Source organism: Phascolarctos cinereus, unplaced genomic scaffold, assembly GCF_003287225.1.
Source record: "Phascolarctos cinereus isolate Bilbo 61053 unplaced genomic scaffold, phaCin_HiC Scaffold_2;HRSCAF=192, whole genome shotgun sequence".
Taxonomy (NCBI): Eukaryota; Metazoa; Chordata; class Mammalia; order Diprotodontia; family Phascolarctidae; genus Phascolarctos; species Phascolarctos cinereus.
Genome location: NW_027555625.1, coordinates 258,185,769 through 258,198,713, shown reverse-complemented (window position 1 = coordinate 258,198,713; position 12,945 = coordinate 258,185,769). Strand labels below are relative to the sequence as shown.

Below are 12,945 nucleotides of genomic sequence, written 5' to 3'. Positions count from 1 at the left end.
TGTGAGTAGAACACTACTATTAAATGTTGGGAGATAAACTGAAATAAAGATATGGCCCCTGACTTCAAGTCAGACCAGGTCATGGGTTATCACCAGGAAAGCCAATACATTTGATTGATTGAAGATTTTATGCCAGTAGATAGGAAACAGGTGATGTGGGGAGAAAAGTGTTGGTCCTGAAGTGCCTGATGCTTTTTTTTTTTTACTTCTAGGCCCAGTCCCCTACCATGTCCCCGCATGTCTTTATGCTGCTCTATCCTTGTTCAATGTTGTGGACCAAAATTGGGTTGTGGGAAGTGAAGGCAGTAATCAGTGACTGGTGTAAATCAAATCTCCCCAATAATTCAGTACCATCCTGGATGACCTCAGGAATGTGAGCTAAAGTTAATTCTTTATTTTCTTGCTTGACTCCTAAGGGAGCATAAATCTGTGCATCTGTATGTTATGGCCAAAATCCATTCAAACATTTACTGAGTGCCAAATGGAGGAGAATTGGACAATTTGCAGATAGCTCAGGCCCAGCTTTCTCAAGTCAGGCATTCAGAACCAACCAGGGTATCATACCAAAATTCTTGGAAAGAAAGCTGATGGAGTACAATGCAAAGGCCAAGTTGCCTCTAACTTGTGATAAGCAGAACAAACAATTGGTTTTTCAATTGTTTTCAAGTGTCTGAAAGCAAGAAGCTTTTAAAACACTTCTTTGGTTGAGTCTGAAAAGTAAAGAAAGCCAGCCTGTCTAGTTCCAACTAGGTGAGGGTTTATCTTGTTTATCCTGTGCTGGACCTAAAGATTCTAAAGGTTTTGAACAGCACTATACTATTCTCTAAATTTGGTCCAGGTTTAACCAGATACTCTCAGTACATACTTCTGCATAAAGACTGTAATAGGACAAGTGATGAAAGCAGGATGGTAAAAGAGAGGCTGGATAGCAATTTTCATAGTATAGGAAACTCCTCCCTTCAACAGCATTGAGATAATGTGACTCACCCTGGGTCCCAGAGTAGCAAGCATCAGAGACTGCCTTTGTATTCAGGTCTTCCTGGCTTGGAGGTCAACTGTCTAGCCACCGTCCTGTGTTGCCTCTAACAGGGTTTATAAAGGGTCTGCAGGGGTGTGTGGGTGTGGGTGGGTGGAAAATGGCTCCCAGTAAACTGAAGAGGAGAGTATTAAAGGGTTGGAAAAGGAAAAAAAGAGGATGGAGAATAGCCATGCGTATGCACTGTCTGTGAAATGGATACTGACTTGGATCCCCAAATCTAATGTAGGGCTCTCCCTCTGTTTGATTCCTTCTCTGGCTAGCTACCCATTGCAGACAATAGAGTCCAGGACAGAAAATCTGATCCAGAACCTTCTCCAGAGAATCTGACTGCTGGGTACCATTTCTCTGAGGAACTACCCTTCCCCCAAACTCCTGTCCCTCGGGTTGCAAACGTCAGACTCACTAGCACCAAATTGTAGGTCTGAAAGCTTCTGTAAGGGAGTCCTAAATGACTACTGTCATATATTTAGTCTGGGCCCCTGGAAAAGCCACAGCTGCCAGCCTGACCAAACTGGACAGATCAGGGTTTTGAAGCCTCAGAAGCCAGCCCACCCTGGCCACAGAGAAGCCTTCAGGGGGTTCCAAGGCCCTGAGAAGAGCACTCCCTCCTACTGGAAGTTATCCTCCCTCCTACCTTCTGAAGGAGCACCTTTGGGTTGTCTTTAGAATAATACTCACTCACCAGTGTGAAAAACTATTTTTTCCAAAGCTTCCCTCAAAACTCTGCTCAAATGATGTCTCCTCCATGAGGCTTCTCTTCATCCTCCCAGTTGCTAATGTTTCTCCCCCTCCCCGATTCTCTCCAATCACTTAGGATTTATTTTGCATATATTTCTCTCTCTATATATTTTGTTTGCTATGTTGAAAGTAAGTTCCATGAGAGTAGGGCCAGTTTCCTTTTTGCCTTTATATCTTTAGAGCCTAGCACATGGTAGTCAATTAATAAATGCTTATAGATGATGGATGAGTGTTTTGAAGGATTGCTATCCCTGTTTTATAAATGAGGAAAGTAGAGAATAGAAGGAAGAAATGACTTGTCTAAGGACATGCGGCCAGGCCAGGACTAGAACCAGGGTCCTTTTCTTGTATTAGAGCTGGGAAGACCTTAGGCACTTAACAGTTGTGTGACCCTGAGCAACTTATATCTTTTTGTGACTCACTTGCCTCATCCATAAAATGAGAGGATTGGAAATGATGGCGTCTAAGGTCCCTTTTGGGGCAGCTGGGTGGTGCAGTAGATAGAATGCTGGGTCTGGAGTCTGGAAAGCTCATCTTCCTGAGTTCAAATCTGGCTTCAGACACTTATTAGCTGTGTGACCCTGGGCAAGTCATTTAACTCTGTTTGCCTCAGCTTCCAAATGGCAATTCATTCCAGTATCTTTGCCAAGAGAACCCCAAATGGGGTCAGAAAGAGTCAGACACAACTGAAATGATCAACAAGGTTCATTTCAGCTCTCTATGATCATTACCAAAAAAACTAGCTAGGAACTGATTCTGTACTGGGCTCATTACTCAGACCCTAACCTCAGAACAAGCCAAGGAGTCAAGTCTCAGGTTTCCCTTCTTAGCCACCCCCCAGGCGTCCCACCTAATGTAACAGAAGTAGAAAGCAATGTCTCCTGGTCTGACTCTGAGGATCACACCCTCTCTTCCCAGTTTTGGATGCCAACACTGAGAAAATATCACTTGTTCTTCCCCTAAAATGTATATCTGGGGCAGGGGAGATGAGAGAGGAGAGCAGGAAAGCAGATTCAGAAGAGAGCTGCTGCTGCTTCTGCTCTTTCTGGAGATCCCTTTTCTAAGTGCTCTCAGCCATCATCCTGACTGAGTCTATAAACAGAGCATTTCTGAGGGCCCTCAAGTCAGGGGTGGAGGGGGTTGCTTGAAGAAAGATAACAGAGGCTAGAAGGAACAGAGCTGGAGGCAGAAGCAGAAACAGGCTGGACTTCTAAGGTATGTCCTGATTGGGGGATTATTCTGGATTTTTTTTTTTTAAAGATCACAGTGTCTTAGAGAGTCACAGAGACTGGGAATTAGGAGACTTGGGTTCTAGTCTCCTTTCTGCTACGAATCTGCTGTGTGACCAGCCTTCCTCTCTCTGGGCATCAGGTCCCTCCTCAGCAAAATGAGATTTTTGGACTAGGTATTCATTAAGGTCTTCTCTGGCTCCAGGAGCACACTCTGTCCCATGGTTCATGATTTTTGAGATTTTAAGATTATATATAACATTCCAGGATTCTACTTCTCCTCAAGAGGAAAGACCGGGTGAAACTTCTTCAATCTGAAGAGATATTAACTGAGAAAGGCTAAGAGTGAAATCTAGAGATTAGGGAAGGGGAAGGGAATAAGCATTTATTAAGCACTTACTATGTGCTTGGCACAGCACTAACTTTGCAGATATTTCATTAGATCCTCACAACGAGGTAGGTACTGTCCTTATCCCCATTTTACAGTTGAACAAACTGAGGCAGAGGGAAGTTAAGTGACTTGCTCAGGGTCACACAATTAGTATCTGAGGCAGGATTAGTTTTCCCGATCTGAGGCTCAGCCCTCTAACCACTGCACCACTTAGCTGCCAGACATGGCTCCTTCCAAGTTACAGGGAAGGGGACCCGGTCTTAGGAGAATTAGGAGCCTCTTGCAACCTGAAGGAGGCAGTTTTAAAACCAATCACAAAGGGTGTCCTGCTTCTATTCAGCAAGGAAGAAACTTAGGAAACTAGTTCCCCAAGAGGTGAGACAGAATGGGAGTGTAAACAGGCTCCAGACAGGTTTAGGTAAATCCCTGGATGACAGATTCATGGCAGGTTATAATGAAAGTTTGGGATGTTTGGGGATGTCCCTAACATGTGTGATGGCATCTGGTGGGGATCCCAGCCTCCTGCAAATTGCCCCTTAGCTGGAATCAGGAGCTTGGCTTGGAGGGAGGGTGAGGCTGACCTCAGATGGCGTTACTCACATCCTTAGGATCTCCAGTTCTCCATATCCAAACAGTCCCGAAAGGTTTCCTTCCCCCTGGGGTGAAAGGCTGGGGCCACCTCCGCAAGCCCCGAATCTCTTGACCCACAGCCACCCTTTTGGAGGCACCAGGAAACTCCCTGTGCAACTAATCCCAGGGGAGGGACTGTACCAGAACCTGACCCAAGCAGATGGTGGCCTAGAGGGAAACAGAACCATTGTGAGGACTATCTATTTTTGCAGCGAAGGTCAAGGAGGAGTAGAAGCGTATTTTTTCTGACAGTGACCCTTAAAGAGGGTGTTTAGCCTGAAGTCACACTGGCTATTCCACTAGCCTATACCCCGTCTCCCCCCCAGCCCCAACCTACCTATGGCTCAATCTGACTGACTTGGATCCTTTCAAACTTAGGTTTAGATCCCAATCGCAAAATTTCCTGTAGCCCTTGAAATGGAAAAGATAGAGGAGGAGGTAATAAGCACTTCAGGAGTGAGGGAGTAAGTATTTATTAAGCGCCTATTATGTTCCAGGCACTGTGCTAAGTAAGCACTTTACAAACATCTCATTTGTGCTTCACACAACCCTAGACATGATTCCCAAGTTAAGGAAACTGAGGAGGACAGAGGTTAAGAGACTTGCCCAAGGTCACACAGCCAGTATTTGAAGCTGGATTTGAACTCTGGTCTCCCTGACTCCAGGCCTAGCACACTCTGCCATCTCTCTGCCTCTAAGACTGAGAATTGACCATGGTCACCAAAGGAAATGTGGAATCAGGGATGTGTCTTGACATTTTTAGGTTCATGGCAGCTCCAAATCTCTCTTACACCCAGAGGACTGCATTTCCTGGATTCTACAATTGGAGGTTCATTTCTTACGTGCTGGTCTCTCAACTCCTTGAAAATCCAAATCCCCTGGAAAAGAGCACATGCCTAAGGCTGTAACACCAATACGGTGACTGAGTTTCAGATGTCGCCTTGCTTCTTTGACAGAAAGAAGGCTGAAACAGCTTGAGAGCACCAAGGGCCTGCAATGAAGGGGGTGCCCAGTGGCAGGAAATGCAGTTCAAAAAATGGTACAGGGAGGCAGGGGAGGCCCAGAAGACAAACCTTGCTGATATCACTCTTTTCCATCACATCTCTTTGGCGTTCTTGGTAATGGCAGGAGTTCTCCCACCCACTTTCTCCTTGAGAGTTAGGGTTAAGGACCATGTTTAAAATCTCTGGGGGACAGACAATGGTGCTAACATGGGAGGAGACCAGGTAGCCACTGGACAGTTTGTTTTTCCTGGGCATCTGGCCCAGGATAAGATGCTGAAGAAGCCTTAGCTGCCTCAGGGGGAATTTTCACTGTTTCGTCACCAGCCGACCTGGAAGAAGCAGGTAGTAGTGAGGTGGAGCCTAGAGCAGGCTCCATCTCACTTCTGATGGGTGGGGTTTGACCAGACCTCAGGATTGGAGAGGAATATTTCCTTCCCAATTTTTCCACTCCTGGGGAGTTTCTGGCACAGCACACAGACCTTTCAGTTTCTCATCAGAATCTGTACACAAGCTTCAGGATGGGTGCAGGATTTTTACTAGATCCTATAAACCTAGGATTTGAACTCCCAGTTCTGGGGGTTTCCTGAATAGGAGGTACAGGACAAAAATGACACCTGTTCCCTACACTGAAGGAATCTTGGTAAAGCAAGAAGTGCCAAAGGACTGAGCTGATGTTAGGATGGCACCTTCCAGGTAGGAGGCCAGGCAAGATGTTCAGTCGTCTCCATTCCCATTGTAGTCTGGGCTGCTCAGTATTTCAGGCTCCAGTCTCACTCCCCCCACCCCCATTCCCAATTCTGCCCTGGGTAATTCCCTTTCTGACTGTGAGATTGTGGTCTTTTCTGTATCTAATAGCACCCAAGATGTCCTTCAGAGAGATCTAAGATTCCTCAGGCCAAGATGTTTTCTCCTATGGAAACACCAGGGGAGACTTAGTTATGGGTGTCCCAACTCTGCCTAGCCTTGGAGTCTTTCACCTGCTCATTACCCAGACTAAACGAAGCTTCGGATTCATTTTCAGCATGTCCTGTGGTCCTCACCAGAGGTAAAGTTGGTCCTGAGCCAGGTGCAAGTTATAGAATGCTTACTTACAGTACACCCAAGGGAGCTTCCCTCCCATCTGGTATTTGTGTCTTTCTCAAACACCATCCCTCCTCCCCATCCTCCACTGCCCAGACCTGGATATTTTTCTATCAGTGAGGCTGAGTCAAGGTTCCTTTCTAAATGCAGACACGGTTATATGCAGAATGTTAACATTTTAGAGCACACACAAGGTCTCTACACATTTCTAAGGTCAATCCATATCCCTATCCCAGCTACTAGTGCAATTTACTAACAACTCATGACTCTAGTTACTTAGCTATGTCCACTTTCATCCCAGGCAGGCTTATGAGCTGAGCAGAAATTTGACCCATTAGGCAGAGGGATAAAGAGACAGGTATATTCACTCACACACCAAAGCACTGATACTGTCCTGATTTTGAATCAAGAAAACATATAGTTAGGGTCTTTCTGAAGTAGTAGAAAGAGAGCTGTTCACCTTGGCTGTAAATTCTAGATCAGTCACTTATTAGCTGTGTAGTCATGGGTAAATCACCTAATCCCTGTGAGCCTCAGTTTTCTCACAGACAAAATGGGAATAATAACCCTAATGATCACATGCTTATTAGCTTGTTCTATGGAAATGTGATTTATTGGTATTAGCCCATCTCCTTTAGCACTAATTTTTCCCCCCAGTGTTATTGAAGTCTACAAACCATACAATACCATGGCTCAGAAAAATCAACATTGTATTTTTTACAAATGAGGGTTCTTCTATGTGGAGTGGGAGGAGGTGGGGGTGGAGGAGAATCATTGGGAAGTGACAGCCATGTAAAAAAGAACATCAATAGGAGGATTTTTAAAAAAAGAAATAAAATTACAGATGACTCAAACAGTACCGGAAAGACACACTGTGGCAAGTGGGACTCTGTATATTACTAATGACAATCTACATGTGAAAAACAGCATATCACATATCATCAAGGAGGTATTGGGAAAAGAGGTACACAGGTCATGTAGCAAAAGCAAGAGATCACAGATCGACAGACTGATTATTGTCCTGGTATCCCCAAAATATTAAAAGAACAACTTAAGGAAATTCCTAGCTGAGTGGCACAGTGGATAGTGTGCTAGGCCTGACGTCTGGAAGACCTGAACTCAAATCTAGGCTCAGACACTTACTAGCTTTGTGATCCTAGTGAGTCAATTAACCTCTGTCTGCCTCAGTCTCCTCAACTATAAAATGGGGATCATTAACAGCACCTACCTCATAAAGTTGTTGTGAAGATCAAATGAAATCTTATCTATAAAGTGCTTGGTCATATACTAGGCACTTAATTAATCCATCTTTCCTTCCTTCCTTCTTTCTTTTCTTCCTCAGATGGTTATGAACAAGAATAGCACAGAATGAGAAGGTATGAATAGGTTTCAGTTTATACTACTTGAGGGACTGTTTCAGATAGAAGTCTCAAAATATTCATATCCTGACCCCCTCATTCTAAAAGCCAGAATGCCCACAGTAGTTCCAGTAGTATGTTGTCTGATCCTTGCCTCACTGATGAAAGACAGGCCATTATGAACCTGCAAAGGGAGTCTTTCTGCAGGATCATGGTGGGGGAAGGGGGGGGTATGATATTTTCCCTCAGTGCTCAGTAACAGCTAAGAGAGAGTTCTCTCTTGGAAAAATTGAAAGAGTTCTCTTCCTTTAGTTGATCCAGAGGGTCTACTCTTGCCTCCTGAAAAGCTACAGAGGAAAAGTAAGACTGTGCATCCCAGACCCTCATAGGTTTAAATTCTATGGCCTCAAAAGATTAGTGAGAAAAATAGGGTTAGAATCAAATACTTCCAATTTCCAAGTTTCTGAACCCCTTTTGACTTTATTTTAGTATATGGTATGAGATTTTGGTCAATGCCTGTTTCTGCCATACTCTTTTCCAGTTTTCCCAGCAGTTTTTTTCAAAGAGTGGGTTCTTATCCCAGAAGCTGCGGTCTTTGGGTTGATCAAACAGTAGATTACTATAGTCATTGACTACTGCGTCTTGCTTACCTAACCTATTCCACTGATCCACCACTTTATTTCTTAGCCAGTACCAAGTAATTTTTGATGATTGCTGCTTTATAATACAATTTAAGATCTAGAACCACTAGGCCACCTTCCTTAGCATTTCTTTTCATTAGTTCCTTTGATATTCTGGATCTTTTGTTCTTCCAAATAAATCTTGTTATTATTTTTCTAGCTCTATAAAACACTTTTTTTTGGTAGTTTGATTGTTATGGCACTGAATAATTAACTTATGTAGAACTGTCATTTTATTATGTTAGCTCAGCCTACCCATGAGCAACTGATGTTTTTCCAATTATTTAGATCTGATTTTATTTGTGTAAAAAGTGTTTTGTAATTGTGTTCACATAGTTCCTGGGTTTGTTTCGGCAGGTAGACTCCTAAATAGTTTAAAAGTCTACAGTAACTTTAAATAGAATTTCTCTTTCTATCTCTTGCTGTTGGGCTTTGTTGGTAATATATAGAAATGCCAATGATTTGTATGGGTTTATTTTATAACCTGCAACTTTGCTTAAGTTGTTTATTATTTCACCAAGTTTCTTAACCTAACAGTGAGGATCACTTCTTTTGGTCCTGCTTCCATTCCTGGGACAAAGATGCTGTTCAGCCGATGTTGATGACTCCATGGACAGATGCAAGCAAAAACACCGTGGAGATGGCACCTGGTACTGAAATCCCTTATCTCCAGCCCCAGTCTGTGACATGAAACCCCTCCCCTCCCCTCCCCAACATCCTTTACATGAGGAACATACCAGATTTAATGTGTCTCTATCTTGAGGAACAATCAGTGGCATGCTTGGGTGACTACGAGTTTTTCATGAAAATCTGAGAACTGGAGAGTCCAAAGGGACTTTGAGAGCTCATCTATTTCAGCTCCACTGCCTACAGGTGGGTGACTATGTAAATCACCTGCATGGTACCGAGGAATGAGCACAGATTTGGAGTAAGAAGACCAGGATTCAAATCCCAACTCAGCCACCTGGGTGACTTTGGGCAAGTCATTTAACCCTTCTGGGCTTCAATTTCATCTTCTGTAAATAGAGGATTTGGAGAAGAAGGTCTTTAAGGTCCCTTCCCTCCCAGCTCTATGATGCTTAGGGCTAAACCCAAATGGTCAAGAAGTTCTTCCTTAAGGTGTTATTCAAATCTCTCTCCCCACCCCACCTCCCCTCCTGGGTAAAGTGTAGCATGCCTTTCATACAAGTTCCCCCTCACCCCATGTATAAACTGCCTAGCAGCCCTCTCACACAAGCTTTTTTTGCTGCAATCAAGTCTTAGAAAATAGAATCACCCCACAGCCCCCTCCTCTTCTGACTAAACAACCCTGGTGTTTTTTAGGTGGCTGTCTTTTTCTCTCTTTTCCCCCCCATGCCCAGCCCTCCCCTCTAACAGCAGGTATAGATCCCGAGGGAAACCGGGGGAAAATGCAAACTCTTAAACTTTGTATACTACAAATTCCCTCCACTTCTCCCCCGCCCTGCTCCTCAAACAGCCAGAGTCCTCAGCCATACCAGCCAGGCTCAGAGAATCTAACTCTCCAACTCCAGGGTAAAAACAGTAGATAATGGGCACTCACTCAGATGCAAATTTCTTTCCTGACAAAAGGGAGGGAGACTAGCTTTGGGGCACTTTTCTTGTAAGCTCTGACCTCTCAGCGCACACACAGCCTCAGTTGACTAAATACACACATGGCTGGAAGGATAACGCAGCACCCCACAGACAGTACAAACGTTCCCAGGTTCCCCCTCCCCAGGGAAAGGCGAGGTCATTATTATTCCACATAGCGGGAACTGTCCGACAAAGTTTTCCGGGGGCAGAGGAGTTTTGGAATTTCTCCGGGAGGGGGCCGCATTCTACAGGGACCGAATTCTACATAACAAAAGGAACAATGCCCCCCCCCCCCGCAAAGTCTCCATCTGTCAGCGTTCTCGCTTTCCTAGGGACCCCGGGACACTCACTCAGAATCTCCAATTGCTTCTTTCTGTAGTCCGCCGAGGGCCAAGCTGGGGCCAGGCTCCGGGGGCGAGGCAGTGCTCGGCCGGTGTTTTGTTAGTTAGCACTCTTTGCCGCTGGACAGCCCATCTCGTGCGGCAGCCGCGGCGAGGGTACAGGCAGCCGGACCGCCTCAGCCATGTGAAAGGCGACCCCTGTGCCAAGCTTCACCCGCGGCTGCCGGGGGTGCAGCCGCCACGGCCACCGCCAACGCTGCCGCCAGAGGCTTAAAGAGACAGCCGAGCTCTCCTGGAGCCAGTGAATTGTACCCTCTGCTTTTTACAGGCGCTTGGAGCTGGGACTGCGCGGGGTCCCTCCCACTCCTGAGCTCCCCGCCCACCTTCTCCACGCGCACACAGACCCCTTGGAAACCGATTCAAAAGGATTATCTCCTTAAATTCAGCAGGGGCTCAGTCCCTGCGCACAGAGACAGATCCGAGCCTCCACCAACCCCGACCCTAGCCCCTCCGGGGCCCGCATGTTAGAGCCCGAGGCCTCCTTTGATTTCTTTGCTTGCCACCATCACTCCAACAGTAAAACAGATCTGAGATGGACTTATTTTCTCTTCAGAAGCCCCACCCCACCTATCCTGGGTTCTAGGAAGTATAAAATCCCGTCCACCTCTAGGGTGGTGAAAAGAACAAACCTGGGCCCAAAGAAGAGATATGAGAATAACATCTTCTCACGCTTTTGCAGAAGTAGGAGGAGGGGGTCCACGGGTGTGTAACGTTGCATTTACTATCAGATTTTTTTCTCTTTCTCTTTTGTCTTTTTGTAAAACAAAACAAAACCTTTGTTATAAGGCATAGTTCTGGGAAGGGAAGCGGAGAGGGTATACAGTGAGAATTTTAGATGATATAAAACCAAAATATATTAGTAAAATTTTATTAAAAAAAAAAGATGAGGTGGGGGGAGACAGGCTAAGCCCTCCAGTTATCGCAATCTTTTACTGAAAGGGGTGCTTTCAAACCAGTGGGGAGACTTGATTGGCTCTTACGGAACCTAATAGACTTAGTAATTTGCATACCATCTAGTCAGGACGTTTGTTTGTACAAATAGAGAAATTGAGGCTCACTGAGATGAAAGGAAGACTACTAATGAGCCTTATTATTTCAAACCAAGCTTGTAGTCTTTGTTGGACCCCAGGCTCCCACCTACTGTTCTGATTGGTCAAATTCAGTATTTTCAAATACAGTATTTCCTTATTAAAAGAGGGCAAAGGAAAGAACTGATTGTGGTGGTCACCAGACCTGGGCAGTAGCTGTAGGGTTTAGTATTTTCATATCCTAAATTAAGACTGAGCAGCATGGAAGAGGGTGTTTATGTGGAAAGCTATCATGCTAGACTTAGACTAAGGTGACCTGGATTTAAATCCTGCCTCAGACCCTCAATAGCTTTGTGATCATATGGAAGTCACTGTTTCCCTCAAAACCTGTTTCATCATCTGTAAAATGGGAATAATAAAACTTGTACTCCCTTTATCACAGAGTTGTTGTGAGGAAAGAGCTCTGTAAACCCTAAAACCCTATATAACAATGAGCTGTTTTATTGTTCTGAAAATGAACTGATTTCAGTGATATGAGAATTGACACATTGATCACCTTTATTTTCCCTGGCCCAGATCTTGTCTAGGGACATCCTCAAACAACCTAAGCAACACTTTAATGACTCTCCCTCCCCTCACCCCCATGGATCCAAGGATTTATATAAATTCTGGAATTGTTTATACTCATAAAGATTCTGTAAATTCATTTCCTGATTGGGTGCAGTAGGATGTTTTGAGATTTGTCCTTCAGACTTCAAGGAGGCTGTCCTTCTAGTACCTGGGGTTTAGGAAATAAGCTCCTGTTTCCCTCTCCAACTCCTTCAGGAAAGACTGCCTTTCAGTGGTTAGCTATGCTGTGGGAACAGGTCAGCAGCGAGCACTTAAACAAGTTGGCACAATGTAAAAAAACAGAGAGGCGCTATCAGGATACCCAGTTTCAGCCTTGATTTTTTTCAATGAGTAGACTTTTTGGCCAAAGATCCACATAGAACCCAAACTCCTCATCCCGACATTCAGGCCCTCCATAACCTGGCTCCTACTCACCTGTCCTGATTTATTTAACATTATTCCCTTTCGTGCAAATACTCTATACCAGGCCAATTGGGCAACTGAATGCTCCTTAAACTTGACATTCTGCCTCTTTTCACTATGCACCCACACCTTATGCCAGGAAAATATTCCCTCATCTCTATATTTTAGAATCCTTATTTTCCTTCAAAACTTAAGGCTTAGCTTAAGAGCTTCCTCCTCCAAGAAGCCTTCCCTCATCCCCCTCTTGCTCTCTCCCTTCCCACATTACTTTCTATTGAATTTCTCTGATCATAGAATCATAGACAAGGGTGTGCAGGAGCCACCTAGTAGTGGAACCAAGAGCCAGTTGTTAATTTTCAGTGTGCACATTTACAACTTAGAAATCAGCAAATGCTGCAAATCAGGGCTTGACTGATTGTTCTGTTGATGGTCCAGGCCAGGGGCAGGGAACCTTCGGCCTCGAGGCCACATGTGGCCCTCTAGGGCCTCAAGTTCTGCCTTTTGACTGAATCCAAACTTCACAGAACAAATCCCCTTAATGAAAGGATTTGTTCTATAAAACTTGGACTCAGTCAAAAGACCTGCACCCAAGGACCTAGAAGGCCACATGTGGCCTTGAGGCTGTAGGCTCCCCACCTCTGGTCTATGATTTTAGAAAGCCACGGAAAAATGTTAATGATGCAGATTAAACTTAAAAGTGTGTCCAGGGTGCATTTTTCTCCCTCAGAGAGGAGACTGTTAA

At 44.8% G+C, this 12,945-nt stretch overlaps 1 protein-coding gene across 4 annotated transcripts in view; it reads right to left on the bottom strand.

Annotated features, from left to right (window-relative positions):
* The window catches only part of GPSM1 (G protein signaling modulator 1), a 171,582-nt gene that overhangs the window by 14,502 nt on the left and 144,135 nt on the right, over window positions 1-12,945 (bottom strand). Inside the window, exons 1-2 of one of the 4 annotated variants that reach the window (XM_020981884.2) lie at window positions 10,093-10,409; window positions 3,998-4,195 (exon numbers count right to left, since the gene is read on the bottom strand). The exons of the other annotated variants lie outside the window; for them this stretch is intronic. The gene's annotated coding sequence lies outside the window, so the exon portion shown is untranslated. Of the gene's footprint in view, window positions 1-3,997; window positions 4,196-10,092; window positions 10,410-12,945 lie in introns of those variants that run through there. 4 annotated transcript variants of the gene reach the window in all.